Here is a 22,582-nt window from a genome sequence, read left to right as displayed (position 1 = left end):
CACCCCTCGCATGTTTGCTATTGCCCTGTAACATTCCCACAAGCCCAGTTGTCCCACCTGAAGGGTCTCCAACAGTTTTCCCTGCTGTTCACTTTCACCTGCCAGATCATCATTTTAGTGAATATAACGAGTCACAGTAAATAAAAACCAGACACAATGTTATTTAGAATGACTTCTGATGAAAGAGGACCATGGCTAATAAATTGCAGATTGCCAAATGCCAGTGTTGGCTGGTATGCTTTACTAAATAAAAGACACAGTTTAACACTTCAAGAAAAGATACGCGATATCGTCAAATGCTGTAATAAAGTGTGACCCATTTTTCACTCCATTATTTATTTTGTTACCATGGGCGTCTTCAACTTCCTCTGAGAACAACATCCTAATCATTTAAAGTAGGCATTTTCTTTTTCAGACATATGAAAAGGTTTTGTACAGAATACATTAAAACAGAAAACACAGCTGTAAAGAGGAGTCTCTGTCTTAACCTTTTCAAATACTGGATCTGTGCATTTGTGTTTTATAGGGAAACCTAATGTCTGCATTGTCCATCAAAATATAAGCTAGATTCTGATTAGAGCTTTATTTTTGCATACCAAGGACAGGCTACAGGCTGCTGCCTTCCTGCAGCAGACCTTGTCCAAACCCCAAGTTTTGTTGAGTTAATGTTTGTGACCTGGATCCTGTCAGTTAGCTACAGGGTTGTCGCCCATCTTCTGATAAAATACCAGAAATGTGGCAGTCTCATGCATCCATTTTGTGCAGAGAGAGTAAAACCAATCTACTCCAGCACTCAACATGAGTAGTCAATGCCCTAGTGGTAGCAGTAATTGTCTAAATAGGCAGCTTTGTTTTGTAGCTTGTTTGTGTTTTCCACTCATTTTAAGTGTCTTCTGTTCATTTTGAAAATTGGAACTTTCCTGGAATTCTAGAATTTCAACATTTTGTAGATGGTTTCCTAAAATTTAAAAAAATATCTTTTTCTGAGCTACTGTAAATCTGTTCCACCCTAGACATGTCTTCTGAATGAAGCATGCTCAATCTTTATGCATTTGTCACAAGGCACTCTTTTTGGGAAAAAAAATGGAGCCAGAGCAAATATTCTGGACAGAACTGGTATTGTGTCACCATTCAGTGTGACTCCCCATATGGATGGTACCCCAGAATAAACATGCCCTCATTCCAGAATAGAACTTCCATTTTGTGAGTACAAGTGTTTTTAAGAAGTAAAATGATTTTTTATTCCAGAATAGAGTCCACAAAGGAAGTTATCCTGGTGTAGCTGCTAGGGCAAAATTTCCCATGCAAGCTAGCCTTAAACAGTGAATCTACACCACCTGTTAACACATAAATATTAAAGACCTATTCTGCCATCTCAGCTGTAACGGATCAAGGTTGGGGTGTATATAAACATCCTATTGATATTCTCTCTCTTGGACTCTGGACATATACTGCCTCTTATACATTGAGTGCTTCTTATATATACTATTCCTTTTTCAAAGTATGTAACAACTGCTTCCGTAGCCACAGCCTCTAATCTGAAATACAACAGTGGACTTGCAGTGCTCCTAGTTAGGAAACAGGCAATAGCTGCTGAAAGCCATGTGTTATTCACAATGTCTTAGTAAAGGGTACTAGCAGAAACACTGTGGACAACTTTAGCTTTTTAGTGAGCTGATTTTGACTCCTTGTGGTTCGCTAGAACGTTACAGGATTTGTGTCGCTTGGTGATGTATTTTTCTGTGAGTCTAAATGAATAAAATTTACCTGATTATCCTCTCCAGGGTTAGGGATAGCAAGATGGTACCAAAAGGCCTGGAAGTGAAGGAAGGCAGCAAGATTCACAGCACTTAATGAATTTGTTCACCCCTAGGTACCCTATCATTTATCAGTGGATAAAGAGCTGGCTGGGTGGCCGCACTCAAAGAGTTGTGGTCAATGGCTCAGTGTCCAGCTGGAGACCAGTAATGAGTGGTGTCCCTCAAGGATTGGTGTTGGGACCAGACTTGTTCAACATCTTTGTCAGTGACATGGACAATGGGATTGAGTGTGCCCTCAGCAAGTATGCTCATGACACCAAGCTGTGTGGTTTGGTTTATACACTGGAGGGAAGGAATGCCATCCAGAGGGACCTTGACAGGCTTGTGAGGTGGGCTGATGCCAACCTCATGAAGTTTAACCATGAAAAGTGCAAGGTCCTACACCTGTGTCAGAGCAATCCCAGGCACAGCTACAGGTTGGGCAGAGAAGATATTCAGAGCAGCCCTGTGAAGAAGTACTTGGGAGTGCTGGTCGATGAGAAAATGAACATGAGCCAGCTTCAGTGTGCGCTTACAGCCCAGAAAGCCAACCGTATCCTGGGCTGCATCAAAAGGAACGTGACCAGTAGGTCAAAGGAGGTGATCCTGCCCCTCTACTCTGCTCTCGTGAGACCTCACTTGGAGTATTGTGTGCAGTTCTGGTGTCCTCAACATAAAAAGGACAGGGAACTGTTAGAACAAGTCCAGAGGAGGGCCACGAGGATGATCAGGGGACTGGAGCACCTCTCATATGAAGACAGGCTGAGAAAGTTGGGGCTGTTCAGCCTGGAGAAGAGAAGGCTGCATGGAGACCTCATAGCAGCCTTCCAGTATCTGAAGGGGGCCTACAGGGATTCTGGGGATGGACTCTTCATTAGGGCCTGCAGTGATAGGACAAGGGGTAACGGGTTCAAACTTAAAGAGGGGAAGTTTAGATTGGATATGAGGAAGAAGTTCGTTACGGTGAGGGTGGTGAGGTACTGGAATGGGTTGCTCAGGGAAGTTGTGAATGCTCCATCCCTGGCAGTGTTCAAGGCCAGGTTGGACAGAGCCTTGGGTGATATGGTTTAGTGTGAGGCAGGGGGGTTGGAACCGGATGATCTTAAGGTCGTTTCCAACCCTAACTATTCCATGATTCTAACTATTCTATCTTCAGTGCTGCCAGAGCCCTTCTCACCAAAGCTGGTCTGTGTTTAATCATAGCTCTGTACATGGAAACTTTTAGAGGCTTCTTTGCCCTTTTCCTGCTGAAAATACTTCTGAGGTAGAGAAGTCCCATATGAGAGGTGTCTATCCTGAGCCAGTGCTTGCAGAAGTTTATACATCAGTTTTGTGAAACTCTAGTTATTCTGAGACATCACAGTATGAGGATGACTTAGGGAGGGCTTTTCCCTCACTCACACAAATCCCTGATTTAGGATCATTTTAGAACTTAAAAATATTTGTCAGCTTTCTGTGACTTTCCTTCCTCTCTAGACAATTGCAATAAGTTTGTCCAAGCTTTCCACATCTGCTGCATGGCTCCTGTAGTTCAGCTTTACCTGAGATCAAACTCTCATCACATTCTGATAACAAGTAAATCCCCAGTTTGTAGTACCTTCACAAGTGGGACAGGAGTGTTCAGTGCTTCTGACAACCTTGTTCCTGTAAAACTTATAGACGAACATGAACTTCCAAGAACAGAACACACCATGCCTCTTGTGAGTAATATAATACATTATTTCCTTACTGCTGGAAATAGTTTCATACTGTCACTCACTATAGGGATATCATCAGTTGCAAATCTCAGCTGTAAGGGAAAACCACCGTAGGAAAAGCAAACAAGTGATTTTTAGCTTTAGACTGAATCTGTGATAACTATTGAAAATATGCATCTGTAATACATCTATTTTCTCCAAATCCCCCTGGCAAGGAGTTCCAAATTTAGCTCTCTGCCATTTATTGGAGGGTGTAGGGATATAGGTGTATTTGACTGCAAGTAAAATACTGTGTGGTATGAAGTTGCTTACTCAGTCACTGCATCTAAGTATTTCAAGATGCATATGAGTGTAAGGCAGAAAAATTCCTGCAAAGCAACCTGCTCTGAGAGCTCCATAGGAGCTTTTTATGATGTTACTTAGGCATTAATGGTCACAGGCACCTGCCTGCATTGGGCAGATTTCTCTTCTACATGCACTTTGCTAACGCTGTCTTTACAACACAGCTTGAAAAGTCTCATACACTTGATCTCCACACACTCAAGGTTGTGATTTTTTAATTCTCCATCCACATTCATTAGACAGTGCTTAACCTCCACAAGGAGGAAGGTCTGAGACAGAGAGTAATTAACTGAGTGTCTCAGAGGCTGCGGTGGGTCTGGGTTCCCAGCGTTTGACAGGAGGTGAACTGAACATACAACAGCTAGGAAGTTCTTAAATTTTTTTTCTACTATCCTTCCCAATTACATGACCAAATCTGCTAATGAACTATCCCATTAAAGATGAGAGGTAATCCACTCTTGCTTGGGGCTCTCTGCCAAAAAGTTTGAGTTGCTAGGAAAAATGAAGTGATGCAGCACTCTACACAATTAATGTGCCAAAACGACAACAACAAAAACCTTTTCTCATGGTCCAGAATATTAAACAGACACAAATAACTTTCATTAAAAACCACATTTTCTGCACGGAGTTTTCCCTGGAGAGAGCAACATTTCTTGTCACAAATAGGGTGAATTTTGCACTTCATTAAATGCCTTGATCTTTTCATCACATTAGCCTTTAATGTGACAACATAATCTTTAGTTAGTCTGGATTGAGGATTAAAGGAAATGCATGTGCTTGTGTGCGCATGTGCATGTCAGCGGATGCTTACAAAATCCTTCACTAGTCTTTAAACATGAAATGTGATGAAAACACCCAGTGTTCTTACCAAAGGTATTGGTTTGAAACAGGTATGAGAGCACTTTTTTAGTTGCAAGATTAGTAGCTAATTTTTAAAGGCCTTTGTTTCTCCCTTGCGATGATCTCTACATGGAAGGGTGGTTATCTGTCCACATGCTCCAGTTGCCTTCCTCCCTTTAATACCCAACTGCTTTACATGCCCAGCTGGTGGGCTTGTGTTAATGTCTGAACACTGTTGCTTTCAGGCAGAAATGCAGCTCCACAACAAGACTGGTACAGCTCTGTTAGCTGATGCTGCACTGATGGGCAAGAGCGTGGGCTTAGCCCAAGACATCTGTCAGGGCTGATGTTTCCAGCTCTCCCTCACTCCTACTGCATGGATGCCGGGGAGGCTAGGGAGCCAGCTACCACTATCAGGAAAAGCAAAGCTGATGAGGACTCATCTGAATCCATCACACCATGAATTGTGCTGCTTCTGGTGCTGAGTCACCAGGAGTGCAGCTGTCCCTATGGTGGGCAGGAGGTACAGCTGTGTGTGGCAGCTGTGAATCAGGGAGGGCAGGGTGCCAAGAATAAAAAGGCAGGAGCTGTGGGGACCAAATATATGACTGCATAGTGTCTTTTTGGTTAAGGGTGAAATAAATAATTTTCCCTTCAGTGGTGATATACTGAATGGCAATTGTATGCCCAGAAAATTTGCGGGAGAGATTTTGGTGTGAACAAGTAAAACTATGTATTTTGGATAATAAACTCTCTCACCTGACCTAGAAATAGAAAACTCGTATGTAGGTAAAGACCTTTAGAATCTTATTTTTACAGTATTTTTAAATATAATGGGAGGACATGATAATGTAGTCATCTCCAAGAGAATTTGTCAGAGTTATGCAGCCTGTAAATACCTCTTTGATATAAGCAATGTGGCAAAACTGACATAAGCAGCCCAGAAGTCTTTATAATTTTAAAATCTTTGTTTTCTTCAGTCAGAAATTTTCAGCTCATTTTTTGACTTGCCTGGTATATCTGGAAGCTCTATTACTCCAGTGTCTGTGTTCACACCCACTGTTAAATGTCTGTCCACTTTTTAGTGATGGTCAATGAACCAGGATAAAATCTGACAGGAGTTTCTTCTTCCTTTTTTTCTTTCCCTGGATGTTTTCAAAACAAAGCTCTGGATGACATATGGAGCTGAATACCCATCTGCTTCAGAGACAGCATCAAACTATCAAAGCCAAAACTTAATGCAGAAATTGCTGTCTTGTCTTACAAACATGGGAATACCAAATTTCAGAAACTCACAGAACAGATCTGACAGTAACATATGCCCCAAATAATCCTTGCAATGTGTTTCTAATCTGGATATTGCAGCGAAATAAAGATATAGTAGAAGCTGAAGGGTCCCAGTGCTTAGGGCACTGCAGTCTAAGGATTCGCCCAAGGAAGCTTTAATTTCATCCAGTTTCAGCTGTATGAAGCAAGACTCGTAGCCTCAGCTAATTACCTCTGCTCCCTGGACAGTGAAGGGAGGGAAGCACCTACCTCTGGAGGGAGGCTGCAGAAGAGCTGCCAAAACTGAGAGGCAGAACCACACACCTCTCTCACTGTTAGAGGGCCAAATTAGGCAAGGGGAGTCTTATCACAGCTGTTACAGCAGGATGAAGAGAAGCTCCTGCACAATTAAAATGTTCAGCTGGGGTTAGCTCTAGCAGGCAATGCACAACTCCCTGGCACTCAGAAGTGCACTTCAGAAGTGTTAAGTATCTCATCAAACCTTACATTGTGGCAAAACTGTTCCACCATGCAAGCTCACTGCTTGAAAGCTCATTTGGGCCTCTGTAGCCGGCTTTTGCTACTTGAAGCCACAACCAAGCCCGCCTCCCCAAGAGACAGAGCTGTTTCCACTGATTTAAAGTAATGCAGGCAAGTAAACAGAATCAATCTGATGCCTTGGAAAACAGTGTTGGTGAGGGTGGAAATCTACATTCCTGAAATCTTCCTGTTCCCAATGTCTTCGTTCTGCCAGCTACTTGCAGTAAAGCGCACAGCTACAGCAATGGTTTTTAAGGCAGAGAAAGTAAACCCCAAACAGTTCCATTTCCAATGAGATGCAAAAAAGTGCTGAATTCCTGATGCACTCAGGCTTCCGAGTAGTAGGCATTTTCCTGAAGACTTGTCATGTGAAACATTCTTGGAAAGTGCTGCTTGAATGGGTATCTTATTTTACAATTTGAGATTGAGGAGTTTAGAAAAAGCATTTGAAATTTTCCTGTTGTAGCATGCACGAATAAATCAGAGAAGAGATTTCTACAGAACTGCATTATGTCTTTGTGACTTGAAACACATTGCCCAGCTGAAGGAAGCTGAATGACATAATACTAATATTTGAACATATACAACTCTTTACAAAAGGGAAAGACTTCTATTTTTTCTTTCAACCTCATAGCACAGGGCAGAGAGTTTCCCTAGTACAGATGTGCACTTGGCTCCCTACATTTTTAATTTTAATAAACTGTTCTGTGGTCCTGATCTGCCACAGAAACTTTACAGTAGAGGGGAGCAACAGCTCCTACTATAGATGCAATGGGTTTTGTGGTATAGCTCAGTTCACACATTATACTGGTATAAAAATGCATATGCAAGCTCACAGCTCCAAACTGTGTTGCTGCACTGTCAGAGGTTTATGGTACATGCTCTGGCCCAAGATTATAACACAAAATTGGGGAATCTGAGAAGGAGGGACGTGGCTCTCAGCGTCATTAGCTAACCACATAGACCCTGATACTGCCAGGTGTTTAAACCCCCACTTGAAGCACGAAAATAGCTGCATTTTGATGTCTTCTGCTGAATGAGAGCTATTTTGGGGCATTTCTCACCATCTAGACCCAGATCTAAAGCTCACTGGGTTAAACTGGCTTTAGATCAGACTTTAAAACATCCTCCCATGTAGCAAAGCCAGCACATGTTTTGCCAGCAGTATTAGGCACTCAGTGAGTGCATTAGGCAGCTAGACTAATTTATAATACTTCAGGGTGTGTGTTTGTACAGGTATGTCTGCTGGCAACTGCTGTGAGTCATCTAGACAGACCTAGTTTACAGCATGCAAACTCATGGTGTGAGCTGTGCTCTCTGAATGAAAACTCGCCTTTTAGGAAATGGGACTGCTTTTTCCTCTTTTTCAATTAATATTAAAAGCACTGTTGGTGCAGGGGTTTATGCACCAAATAAATGGGAGGCCACAAAACAAATGTTATTGAGAGAGCAGCAGGAGGCATGGTGAGAGGAAGGAGACCTAATAGAGCAAACAATAAATTCATGTCACTGCTGTTCAAGGGCTGGAGCTGAACATACCCCATTGGCTCCTTCACTGGGGTACTTCTAGGACGATGACATATCTTGCAGTCAGGCAAGAAAACAGAATGTCCCCTAAAGAAACAGCCCTCACCACACAGGGATGCCTGGGAGAAATAGTAGTGAATAAATGCATACTGTTGCTGTGTTCACCTCCCCCTATGCCTCTGCTCCTCAAAAGCCTTCTGCTTGATCTTTCTCCAGATCTCCAGAGGGTTGTGAACCAACCTAAGAGGACATGTCTGATGTCTGATAAACCACCAAATTCTTCCATAGAATCATATAATCACAGAATAGTTTGAGTTGTAAGGGTCCTTAAAGACCAAATAGTTCTAACCCCGCTGCCATGGGAAGGGACACCTTCCACTAGACCAGCTTGCTCAAAGCCCCATCATACAGTAGGTTTTATAGACATGGAGGAGAACATGAAATGTTCAGTTCCCTGGGGAGAACCATTCTTGTCTCTCCACAGTGAACTGCCTGTAATCACCCACTACACAGCATTCACAGAAAAAGCAGAGCACACGAGAGGTTAAAGATGAATTGTCATCTAAAGATGACTTCTTCTCCTTTGCCCTCATGTCTTTGTTTTTTAAAAGTGTCTGAAATGGAAGCATCTATTTTAATAATATTAAGTACCTTGAAAGCAATACTCACATAAAAATTCAGTTGGTGACATGGCTGATAAATAAGTAGCAAACTTTTTCCAGTTTGGTAGGATTTTCTGCCACAGTTGTGAGATTTTTAGCTCCTAAAAGTGACAGAGAAAAAAAAATAAATTGGCATTTGGAATAATTTCTGGCAGTATTCACAAAACTTTAATCTAGGAACAATTATTTTGTAAGAATTTAATGTTTTTTTTAACATGTTCAAGCAAACAGTTTCAGCCTAATGGAATGGTTCAAATATCCTCTAGAATAAAAGTTTGGGGTTTTTACTAGCAGGCTAGAAGCAGCATGACACATGGAAAACAGCTTTTCCCTCACCTGCCATTTCTTGTCACACTCCCATGATTTCTCCTTCAGGTGCTCTGGCAAGCAGGAGGACCAAACCCCAGCAGAACAGCCCCTTGATTTTATTTGCTCTTTACCAATTCCTTATCCCTTGCTTGCATTCAGGGCACAGGCTGGGATCACCATTTCCTTCACCTTGTCTTCTCCAGTTCCTTGATTTCGGGTTTATCTGAAAGCCTTTTGTTTGGGCCCATAACTCGGCAGTGAGTCAGTAACCCACAAGTACCCCATGTGGAGCCAGCCGTGATCCACAGGCTCCGCTGACCACCTGCTCCAAGCTGTTTCCTGTGGGGGCAGCCAAGTTCAGAGACATAGAAAACATGAGTTACGGTAAATGTTGTTCAACCTCGTGTGCGCGCTGCAGGCACTCGGGGTGGTTAAAACTGGACGACACCAAGCTTGATTTCTCAGCCCCACTTGGCTTTGCTGTAAACCCAGCTGAACTTTGCTGACTATAGCAAAGAAAGGCAGGAATCTGGCCCTGACTGTTTGGTGCAGCCACATTTAATCATCGTTTCTTGCACATGCCATTACTTGCTCACTGGAGCCTCTGTTCCCATCTTCCTGAGGTTGCCCACAGCTGGCACATCAGCTTTCCCTCCCTCCTTGTGACCAAGCAATGCTTCTCTGGCCATTGCCCATCAGTCCTGAGATGAGTTAGGATGCTTCTGTTCTCCCTTCAAGATTTTCAGCAGTAATTGTAAGTTAGCACCCCTTGGAGATACAGTGCCCCAATCAAAATAAAAACCCAAAACAGCCAACCAAACTCAGCTAAGAAAACTGAATTTGGACATGAGAAAAGAGAGGCAGACTTGGTATCTTCATCCAGAAATGCTGCCAATGCTTTAATAAATATGTATCAAGTGTGTAGGTCCAGGCAGGAGCAGTTGTAGACACATCTCCTCTTCTGTCCCAAGCTCTTTTCCCTCCAGCTAGCCTCATCACACAGTTGTACTTTGGGGTTTCTTGGTATACCTCCCTTATCACACCAGCCTTTACCATCAGCCAGCATTCCCTTGCTGTGCAGCTCTGTCCCCCAGCTTTATATCTCATGCTGTGTCCATGGTACTGCTCTGCTTTCCCCCCGAGACTCAAACACAAAATGGAAGCCAGACTGGAAGCAAGGACAGGTATTCCTGGGAGGAATACAGAGAAATTATCCAAGCAACCAGCCAAAGATGAGGTTAGGAAAGCTTAGGCCCTGACAGAATTAAATCTGGCATTGGATGTCAAGGGCAACAAGGAAAGCTTCTGCAGGTACGTCAGTGATAAAAGAAAGACTAAGGAAAAAGTGGGCCCTCTCCAGAAGGGAACAGGAGACCTCATTACTTGAGACATGGAGAAGGCTGAGGTACTCAACAGCAATTTTTGGCTTGGTCTTCACTGGTAAATGCTCCAGCCACACTGACCAAGTCACAGAAGGCAAAGGCAGGGACTGGGAGAATGAAGAATCACCTACCATAGGAGCAGATCAGGTCTGAGAACATTTGAGGAACCTGAAGGTCCACAGAAGGAGACCATATAGCAGCCTTCCAGTACCTAAAGGTGGACTACAAGAGAGTGGAGAAGGAGTTTTTACAAGGGCATGTAGTGATAGGAACAAGCTGGTAAAAACCTGAATTTGGTGTGTGCCTAGCATGGCTCCCCATCCTGCTCACTGTGCTTTAGGAGCAGGACTGAATCCATCAAAGTAAGATTTCAAAAGCAGGTTTGCTTATTTGGTTTGAAATTAAAGGTTCTGTTCAGTTTTTCTTCTTTTTCAAGGAAAATATTTGTGCAGGCTTTGAAAGTCTTGATATTTGTAAGTGGCATGTTCATCTCTTTTAACTGCTATTTATCTTTCATTTTGTAATAATAGCACTGGAACCAGTTTCTTGATCACACATAGATCTTTGGGAGAAAAAAGATAATATCCCTCATTTATCTCCAAGTAAAAGATAGACCATGAAATACTTCTGCAGTTGATTATTTTGATGCATCTTCTCCATTTCCCTTAGCAAAAGGGAGCTCCAATTTCCTCACTCACTGAACTTTGTCCTTCTGCTGAAGAATCTCTGATATTTTGCTTTGAAAAACTCCTCACCTTGATCTTCACCCCATCCATCATCACACAAACAATTTGCGAGCAATGACTTTGGCCTATTTTTACTCATCACTGCTCTAAATTGCTTTCAATTCTTCTGCACCTTCATTCCATGATGCCTCTTGGGTAGGCTGAGAACCTTTTAACATGTAGTTTTGACGTAAGTAACAGCGATTTTCTATAGAGGAAAAAACTGTCACTTGCAATTTAAAATGCATTATTATTTCCCCCCTTATTGGATACACAGTTAACAGAAAAATTCCAAAATTTGAAATAGTATTTTTAAAATGTAAATTAAAATAAAAATCACATGAAAGAGAAAGATGTGAAAAAATATTTAAAAAGTATTAATGCAATTATACCCCTTTTTTCAAAATGGTCTAATGAGCCTGAGAATTCTGGAGTGATTTTTTTCCCTGTGCACATGTTTCCAAAGCAGAAGAAAATGGTGTGCTGTGGATAATTTGCTTTGCTCACAGGCAGAGAGCTGGGATGGCATCAATTGCTTTTAATTATTTGCTTTTCTTCCACAGTTCTCAAATGGTCATTGGTGAGGTTTCTTTTAATTCTTACTTTGAAAGTAGTATACTTCTTTGCATTTGATGTTAGGCAATAGAAGGGATTAATTATAATACTACAAATTCATTACTACCAGCCCATTTCTAAAGTTGTTTACGAGCATCATGGTGAACACTGTTGCATCCTAAGACACAGAAACTCATTCATACTTTGCAGAAGGAAATTAAGCTGAAGATAAGAATGGCAGATGAATTTCAACATTGTAAAATGATATCACCCTGGGTAAAAAAAAGATCATAACTTTAAGTATGCAGTAGCACTGGGCTCTGAGTCACCTGTGAACATCCAGGAATGGAGTCCTGGGGCTAGAATGCTATGGATGTATCAGCTCTGACCCCAGGGAAAGGAAAAACAAAACCATTGTCACTCCTACCAGGTAGAAAACCCTGCTGTGTCCTTGTCTTGAATGCTGTGTGCAGCCAGTCGTGCTGCCCCCTTCAAAAAGGCCATGTGCCCCTTTCAAAAAGGCAATACTGGAACAAGAAAGGATACATAGAAGGCCAGCAAACAGCTTCTATGTTAAGAATGAGTGGTTAGTTTAGGACCCTTTAGCGTAGCAAAGACCAATGATGTTGAGCATACAGAAACTAGGAACCTCCAGGTGGGTTTGACAGGATGTGGGTGCAAGGCAGACAGTGGCAGGTCCTTACACAACTCTGGGGAAGTACACCACTGCAGGACTTGGTGGGAACAGAGAGAAGACTTTATGAGGAGAAGCTCAAAGTGTGAATGTGCCAAACACGTCTCCCACAGGCAGGAGCACTGCCTCTAGCTGACCATCTGTGAGGATTAATTGATTAGAAGAAGTCTGGGATGACTATTTCTAGAACTCAAATATTTCTTCCCTGGAACTAAATCTGCAAAAATGGGACCTCGATCAAAAAATGACTGATTTGTACAGATGAGTCAGAGCAAACTGTTGTGCAATGTAGAAACTGTAAACCTAGTAAGGGAGGTTTTCTCAGTCTGAGAAAGTACGTGATAAACTTGAGGCTGAAAATAAAGGAATTTAGTTTGCTTTCCCAGGGAGGGAGTCTAGCCAGCAGTTTTCTTAGATCCAGCTAAGCACTTTCCCTCATTTCCATTTTGTGATTTAGGGCTACTTCATTCATTGGTTAAATTAAGAAAAATAAGCATGCTGAAATGTAAAGGTGATAAACGGGTCATGTCAAATAGCAGTGGCACTGCAAAATATCAGCATGATGCTTGAGGAATGACAGAGAGAGCAATGCAGGAAGGAATGGGGTGGGGGGGGGGGATCAGTTATTGCAAAGACAGGATTTAACTCTGATCTTTGCATTTCAGCTCTTCCATTATTGCAAAGCGGAGAGGATTGAAACTAGGGTGAGGAAAGTTATGGGGCTGTGGGCCTGGGACTAAATTTCAGGTTTCAGTTCTATTTCCTTCTCTATTATCATAGAATCATAGAATAGTTAGGGTTGGAAAGGACCTTAAGATCATCTAGTTCCACCACCCTGCCATGGGCAGGGACACCTCACACTAAACCAGGTTGTCCAAAGCCTCATCCAACCTGGCCTTGAACACTGACAGAGATGAGGCAGTCACAGCTTCTCTGGGCAGACTGTGCCAGTGCCTCACCACCCTCACAGTAAAGAACTTCTTCCTTATATCTAACCTAAATCTCCTCTCTTTAAGTTTAAACCCATTACACCTTGTCCTACCACTATAGTCCTTGATGAAGAGTCTCTCTTGTTATATATTTGTTATTACAATTTACCCATTACTGTCTTTGCTTAATTTGGTGTAGAAGTATAATTCCACATTCTTCTCATGTGTGTTTCAACTAATGTAAATCGAGCTTATACTAGTAAAGTTTATGGAAAATAGAGTGATAACATGTCTAACTGTACAAAACAAAGAACATCCACTTTTTCCTGTATGTACTTTATGAATGCTCCTTGTGGTTCAGTCAGAACAGACTTGAAGCCTTGCAGCCCACCAGTAATCCAAACCATAAAGCTCTTTCATCATGGATAATATTTTCTTATCAGAAGTAAAAAAAAGTCTGCAAAGAGAGGAGGTGAAGGAGAGTGTCTCCATAGTTATCTCTATGGTTAGGGACACATGTTTGGATAAGACACAGGTTCCTTCATGTCCCTCCTACTGGTTCACAAAGTCTCTGCTCACAAAAGCCACTCCGGGCATGCGACAGCAAGCAGACACAGGATAAAATGCCCTAGTGAGGAAGACACTGCTGGCTTTTCACATCTGCTGTAGCAGGGCTGGCTGTCAGTCTGGGAGCACAAACTGCAGGAGCACACCACAGCTGGGACTTCAGAAAGCAGGAGCATGAGCAAAGTTCAGGCCAAATGTTCCCAGGCTGTCGCCTGCCCATTTTGCAGGTAGGTTTTGGTGGATACTGGCTACTGCCTTAGGCAATGCTTTGGTCCTGGGTTGGAGGGTGCATTAATGCTGGGCATTATCCCTGCCCCTGGGATAGGAAATGACAGGGCAGCATCAGCTTTCTACAAGCTCTCTTTCACCCTGCTGTCACCCTGCACTATTTCATAAACATCTTTCTTTCTCTTCAAGCACTGAAAATGAAGGGGAGGAAGAGGGAGAGATGAAGTATGTTGATATAGTCTACATGAGTCACACCAACCTCCAAAGAGCTAGATGAGGCAAACACCCCAGGAGAGGGGGTGGGATTTTAAGGAAGGTCCCGCTTTGTGTTTTACCATGATGAAGCATTTTTAGCACATGAAAAGGCCACCCTGGGGAAAAAAAGAATCAAGCCATATTGCTGAACTGCAGCAAAAATGAGTTTGCGTTACTGTTACAGATAATGTAGTCCCAGGACACTGTCTGCTGACAAATCTGTTAGATTCTTTACTTTGGGAAGAGCCAAAAAAAGATAATTTCTCACCTACAATGCAGCAGTGCCACCCACCCTGAAGGGGAGTTGTTTCTGTGAGGTAATCCCACAATCATCTTCAAAAATTACTGTCATTCTAACCAACAACTTGCTGAAATGCTGTACACACATTAGGGCATCAGTGTATGTTTTTCCTCATTCACTGTACAAGTCAGGACTGTGCTATCTGCACCTGGCATGTGCTGCTGCCCAGGGTAACAGGCGATGCTCAGATCAGGTGGGGAGAGCAGCCAAATAGATGAGGGTGGGATTTTGGAGGGCAATTTGTGTTGGCAATTTGTGTCTCGTGCCTTTGAAATCAGGGGAAGGCCTTGTTGGGAGGGAAGAGGTACGCAAACACTGAGGACTTTGGAAAACCTGGTGGTAGAAAACCAAATTAAGGCTATGAGTTGCTAAGGTTCTTAGTGAAAGATTTGAAGACTAGTTCAAAAATGTACCCACAGGAATCCTTTAATGTCAAGGGCTTAGGGCTGACTGTGATGTAGGTTTGGGTCTTCTTGAAGTAGAAGGACATTCTGAATGGTTAAAAAGGGGTACTGACACTTGAATAGATTGTATATGTAGATACACTTACCTGTATGCATAGATAACTATACATAGATATCTATATATATACATAGCTATATACATATGTGTATATATACATAGATAACTATACATACATATCTATACAGTATGTATAGACAACTATACTATGCTGACAGGGCACTGACAGTAATGTAACAACTGATATTGCAAAACCCCTCTCTGCAATTACATCCCATTTCACACCTGCTTAACGCTGGTGCCTCTTTGAAGTGCCCCTGTTGTCATAGATGTTCATCTGCTGCGCACCTTTTTATTTGAACTGCACAAAGAATTTTAACAAAATCCTACCCCTTACTCTTTTAATGGAAAACATGGGATTTGGTTGCCCATGTACTTTCACTGGACATGCCTCCGCTCCTCAGAACCTCATTTATTGCCACCAGGAGATATGCATATTTTCATTTTTTCATGGAGTAGGGCCTTGGTTTGCTGATGAGGCTGTGGAATTGTTCGATGATAAATCCCACAGTTGGGAGTTATCTGAGTTCTCTGTTTATAAAACGTACATAAACACATGCTCTTACTTGCTTTGTCAAATCAAAACGAGTCAAAACTACAGGCTTGGACAGTCAGAAACTTCACAAATTTGAGTTGAATTCAATGATTGGTTTTAGGTGAGGTAAAAAACAGCATGAGAGACATTTCTAGAGCATTAAAATGCATTATTTCAGCACTTCTGAAGTAAAACTCCTAATTTTTTTATCTCAATTACTTGTTCGTTTAAAGAAGATCATTCTGTTGTCGTTTTAACATTTTGGTTTTCCTTTGTTTCTTACTACAAAGTGCAAGCAGCCTGAAACAAGACATCCCCTCCACCCCAAACATTTAGTTTTTGCTCCAAAGAATCTTTTGAGAGCTATCCAAAATAAAACACACTGCTCTTTGATTTGCCAAGAATTGAGATATTTTCACTGTGGGACAACTTATTTTCTTAAATCATTTTTGTTCCCCTTTTTCAGTTCAGTCACTAAACAGAAAACTCCATTACCCAGTCAGCACTACATTACACACCCAAGCAGGTGTGAATCACTGCACAAGTGGAGAATTAGGTTGCTTGCGGGACCTGTACCCTCTGGTACTGAGCTTCAAGTGAACAGGTTTTAGAGTAATATATAACACAATAAAAGTATTAAAATAAACATATCTGCCATGGGGTTTGGTCTTCTTCCAAGAATCGGAGTACAACTTCTACAGAGCTCATGTTTTTCCTCCTTTTCATTCAGGTTTGGACATGAAGTTGCATACATATTCTTTTTTTCTCTTTTGCTTTAGCTTTTTTTAATTCCACCTAGTAATAATTGGACCACACAGACTCCTGTCAACAGAGCACTTACTGTCACCCTTCAGCATCTTGAAACCTTTGTGTACAGTTCGCACATCAAGACACTTTGTAAAATTGATGTCCAAGAAGAAACAAGTACATACACTTAATAAATTGAGATTCCCAGTAGCAGCTTTCCCTTACAGGAAAAAAAAGATATCTTGTAGGATTAGATCATACTCTTGACACTAGCTCCTTCAAACAGGGTAAGGAAAATCCATGAATTATCCATGTGCTGTTTTCTGTTCTATGATTTAGACTTCTGCAGCTTAAAAACACAGATGTATACTATATATATATATATACTGTACTTATAGAACACCACCCATGCCTTATAAAAGGACCAAAGGTTGAACACCAGCATATTTAAAATTATTTCAAATAGAACACTGCCTTGGTACTGCACATTTTTGGCCTGCCCCACCTATCTACTTAACATAGCACATAACCAGAGAAAATACTGAGCGCAACGGTTTACTTCCAGCCCTGCTAAATAATGATGCAATTTCGTGTCTGCCCTCATTCTTTTACAAGGTTCAGACTATGACTGACTAGCAGCCAGTTACCCTGGACAACCTCACTGACAAACAAACACTCGCAGCCTCTAAAGACCAAGAGGCTGAAGAAAGACTTTGCAGTCAGACTGACTTCTGGATACAAGTGGGTGGTATAAACATAAAAGGGATGGCATTAGATTAGAGCTCTTACTTTGATCTCTGTACAATAACAATAAAATAGTCATAAAGGACTTTCACTTGGTGGATCTCAAAGCACTAGACAAAATGTTAATAAGCCTCACAACTCCCCTGTGAGGCAGATATTATCACCTTCGTTTTACCAAACAATAAACTGAGCCCAAAGGTCTGAGATGGTGTGCCAGAGTCATGCAGGCAGCCCATTCTCATCTCTCCCAGCAGGGACATGGCCCTACCAGGCACCTGAGAAGAGGGCTCCATGGTCATGGCTCTCTGGTGTCCCCTTCTTTGGCCATTGTGTGACCCTCCTTGATCACACAGTGACAGCTCCGTTTCATGGCTCTGTGCATATTTGCTCAGCTTTGGGTGAGGGTAGCAGCATTTCTTACTTCTGCTTGTTAGTGTTTGGAACATTTGAGTCTTCCCTCTTTATTTTGTTTCATTTTCTCCTGTCTTCTGCACATATGCCCTCATGATATTCTTGTCAGGTCTGTGAAATGCTAAAGTTGGAACTTGTGGATCTGATGCCCATGCAGTGTCGGAGCTGATACATCACCAAAACTGAGAGAGAAGCACTCCCATGGGAAGCGGTCCCACAGTCACTGAGGCCACCTAACCCAGCCAGCCACCCTTGCCACCAGGGTGCTCAGGAGAAGTGCTGCCTTTCCACACATTCCCTGAGGAACCCCTCACCCCTCCAGCTATAGAATAGAATAAAATGTTATGGTTATGGCCGATGCCAGCAACAGGTCACAAGTCAGAGTGAAGAATATGTTATAATTTGTTGTTCTGGAGAGCATCCATCTGGTGTGAGACTAGTTCAAATCTGACCAGGCAGATTAGGACTAGTCTCACCCTTTTCTTGCTATGTTCACACTTGCTGTTGCCCATGGATATTGGGCTCCTCGTCCCCTTTCAAGCCTCTAGAAAATTGGCTCCCATCCTAAAAGTCTGGTTGCCTGCTGCAGAATTACCATAAAGCTCCTTTTTCCCAGACATGTCCGCTTTTTCTTTCCCTCTAGGCTCGATCTAGGTGGAGTTTAAGATGCAGCTCCTGTCTGGATTTTGGAAATCTCTGCCAGGAGCTCAGGCGGCTCCATGAGGAAGCAAGGAGGCAGGTTTGGCCAGCCCAGGCAGCTCTTGGGGCAGCTTGTGGCCCATAGGATGGAGCCAACCTCTGCACATGCCAGAAGTCCCAAGGGTCTCTGGTGGGACCCTGGGAAGAGGAAAGGGGCCAAAAAGAGAAAAGCTCTCCAGTGGAAATGAGTGTAGGCTGGGGGCCAAAAGTGAGCATTACATCAAGGGGCAGGGGCATGATTTAGTGCCTGCACTTGTTTCAGTTAACACAGAGAGAATGGGATTAATTACACTAATTTTAATCATCTGCCGCATTTGAGGGCAGATGGGAGACAGGAGAGACTTCAGGGATGGGGAAAGTTTGGAGCCAGGGAGATGGATTTCTGTGCAGAAAGTGGGCATGGGGAGCTGAGCGAAGAGAGTCTGGGAGCAATGAGAGGAAAAGAGGCAGAGGCCATGGGGCAGGATTTTGGGGATTGGGGTGGAGGTGCTGGTGGGAAGAGAGGCTTTGGCAGCTCTGACGCAGGGAAGATGCATAGGGCTGGAGGGTCTGTTGGGACAGTTTAGGGGCTTTTCATGTGCAAGACTGGAGGTTAGGGCAATAGATGCAGAAAGATGCTTGGGAAGCCTCAGGCAGGCATGGGACTGGAGGAGCTTTGGGAGGAGAGGGGTGAGAGGATACATGCCAGCATAGGCAGGAACTGAGGCAGGGAGGGCTGGGGCTGCAGTCCTTATTTTGATGCCTGGGCTACCCATCCTACTCCAATACTTTTTTCCCACCTAAGTGGAAATGCAACAATCCTACCTTGCCATGGGTGCACTTTGCAATACTGTCATAATTGCAGTTAAATAATATTAAAGGCAGCCACCAGCAAATAAAACTTTGTTTTCTGCCTCAAAAAATAACTATCTATCTGAGGAGTGTAGCAAAGTGTCATACACTATTACAGTAAAACTTCTTTTATCCCAGGGAATCATCTCACAGAACCCCCATGACCCATCATTCTACAGTCTGGTTTATCTGCCACCCATATGCTCCAGCAGAGATCTGATTTTCCTGAACCATCCACTGACAGTAGTGTTTACCTCCTTCATGCTCACCATCCCCAAAAAAACATGTCCAGGCAGAAAGTCAGGATTATCTTTTCCTGTTGTGATTTCTAGTAGAGATGGGTAAGATACATTTTTTTTCTATCCTATGGTAAATTTTCAAGATTTTGAATATCTTACTACCTTGAATCAGTAAAAGAAATAAAACCATTGATGTCAGGACAAATAGTTAAAATACCAAGTATCTTTCTGAGATGAAAAAACCCAAACCAGCCAACAACAGCAAAACAAAACCAGGATTCATTTAATGACTTTCAAATATTTTTTAATTTTTATTTCAACTTTTTAAAAACATTGTTTATTTGTATTACAAAATGAAAAGTACTTTTAAAGACAACCTCCCCATCCCTTTGAAAGAACAAAGGGAAACATTTAGATGACTCCTATTTTTTTAATAGCTTTTTTGGGGAGAGAAATGAGTGAAAGGCAGGTCTTTCTTGAGAAGTTTTTATTCTGCAGCTCTGACAAAATACTTTTTGTTCAAACATTCCCAAGCAACTCTATTCTAGCTGTTGGTCAATGAGATGTTCTGCCTATAAGCTTCAAAGGGAACCCCATGTGCAGTGTTGATCAGCTCACTGCAGTTAAACACAGCATATGCATCCAACTGTTGCCTCTCCCCAGAAGCCTGAACAAGGGCTGCGTGAACTATGCAGGGCTTTTTGTGCACTCTCTTTGGAGGTGTGAGGCTTTTTTTTATTTTGTGTTAAAGCTGGTACTTTGTCTGGCAGATCACCCTGCTTTATGTGACAAACTTTGCCGTTGCATAAAATCTTGAGGAGCCTGAGGAGTGAGTAGTCAAACTGCTCAAGCTCTTTGGGCTTCTGATAAGCATGACCGGAATTTAATAATGAAATATATTTTGCCAGTCAAATGAAATCCAAGATGAAAGAAGTGTTCTGAATGAGCAGGGAAGGATTTTATTGATTCTATACCCTCCCATAATTTTAAATACCGAAGCTGGGGTAGCAGTCTCCATTAGTCTGGACTTAGGTCCATATAGTTAATTATTTATTAACCATATGGTTAATAAACTCGATAATTGTTCAGATTTGAATGGCCTGAATACATTAAAATCCCAAGACAGCAAGCGTGCAAGAAAACATACAGATGACTCCCTCACCATTGGCAGTGGTATCATAAAATTCCTTTGAAAGCATCAAATCTAAGGTAGCACATGAGCAATGCTGTGACATGCACCTTTCTAGCCCCTTACATACACAATCCCCCATTCTTATATACCGGTATGCCCCTGCATATGTGCATATGTACACACGCACATGTGTCATTTTTATAAAACCTGATATTCAAACGTGGGACATTTCTTTCTGTTCATGTAGCTCATGGATTTTACGGCATTTCAGATCTTTTTTCGATTGGACTGTCTCCCCCCACCCACCAAAAAAGAAACCAACACATCCTCAAAAGGCTCCTAGTTTCCTGTCAGTAACCAGTATATTCTTGACAGATTACCCTAGGGAAAAAGCAAAAAAAAACCCAAACCTGACTCTCTCACAGAGTTCATGTTGCCCTCATTTACCTTTTGCATAACAAAAGCTCAGACTATAATTCTGAATAGATGTTTTGTGTAGTTGAACCAGGTGTCTTGCTTGGAAAGACAGTACATTAAAAGTCAGCAAAATGCCAATTTGCTTTGTTTCAAAACATTTTGTTTCAATTGTTGCCAAGGCCTGGGGCTAAACACTCCATTCTGTTTAAAGTGTCTCTGTTCCGCAGTCAGCGAGTTTTTAAGGTTCTTCTTGCTATTTATCAGAATACTCTAATGACAGTCTCACCTAATCCTATTGCTCTGGAAGAGATTTTAAGAAGTAAAACCATAGCTGCATACAATCATGACTATGATAAATTGATGCCCACAAATAACGTAATTTCTGTCCAATTAGTGAGCCTGGTGAAAGGAAAGATCAGAAATAAATGGTTTTATTACAGCAATTTTGACTCTTCTCTCATCATGTCTGTGGAGTTCATAAACCTGCAACTGCAGTGTGCAAGCTGTGCACTCTACTGTTACTGATTTCTTTAATCAGAGTTTAAACAAGTATTCAGTGATTTTATGCTTTGTGCTTTACATGTTTGTAAAAATCACCGGGTTAGGTCTGCCACAAGTCTGTGCCTGCTCAGCCAAACACACCAAAGTTCTTCAGTGAGGGGGGGGCTTAAGCACATGCTTTGCAGAGCTGGGACCACAGAGAGTGCATTTTAAGTCCCTACACCTGGAAGCATTTCTGTACATGCTTAATTTTATGCACTGGAGTAGTCCCAGGGCTTTTAATGGGCCTACTTATATGTGTGAAGTCACTTGTGTGCCAGTGTCTGGATGACCAGGGCCTAGTACTAAGCTTCTCTGTTTTGAGGTGTAGTAGGGCATCTCGGATCAAAAGCTTTTTTCTCTTTGAGCCTTTCCTAAGAACTGAAGGATAGTCAATAGTGGATCAGAGCTGACGTCCTTTCATTGTAGTGGACACCTACAGAAAATAAGCAAGAAATGTAATGAGCATGCAAGAATACGTCTTCTTGCATCTTCCTCCTCCTCTGCAGCTCTGGCCATTGGAGCTTTAGGGAGGTCCTGAGTTGGAGGCTGTGTTTTCTCTGTTGTGTTTCATAGTCCTTAATGGCCCTTTTTTTTCCATTTAGACTTTGGCTTTCCACAGTATCTGATGGCAGAAACTTCCACAGCTTAGAAAAACGTGGGAAAACTGCCATGGGGGAAAAGTCCTTGTTCTGGCATATCCCACACCTGTGCCTGACTGTCTCTGAGGCTGCCCCCCGGCTTCCATGTGATGGCAAGTTCCTCTTCCAGTCACTCCTTCCTCCTTTAACTGCACACCGCCTTTCAATTACACCTTTCCCTCTGCTGCCTCCCCAGATTATAGTTTATTTAGTCTCTCTATGGATGCTCCTTCATAGTGTGCTCCATGTATCTTTCCTGCACTCATATTTGACATACCTGTGAGATGAGGCCAAGAGGAGTGTCCAAGTTAAAATGTGTCTTAATAGTTTCCTATTTTATTCCTGACTACTCTCTTAACAACAGTACTTCTCATCAGATTGCTGCTGAGAACTGAGTTGACTTTCAGAGAATTGTCCACAGTAAGTCAGTTTGGTGTATCTTAACTTCTCTCACATGAGAAAAACTGCAAATGTTATAGGCTTTGGCCTGACAGAAATGAGAGGCT

Source organism: Melopsittacus undulatus, chromosome 2 (genome assembly GCF_012275295.1).
Source record: "Melopsittacus undulatus isolate bMelUnd1 chromosome 2, bMelUnd1.mat.Z, whole genome shotgun sequence".
Lineage (NCBI taxonomy): Eukaryota > Metazoa > Chordata > Aves > Psittaciformes > Psittaculidae > Melopsittacus > Melopsittacus undulatus.
This window is presented reverse-complemented; position numbering follows the sequence as displayed.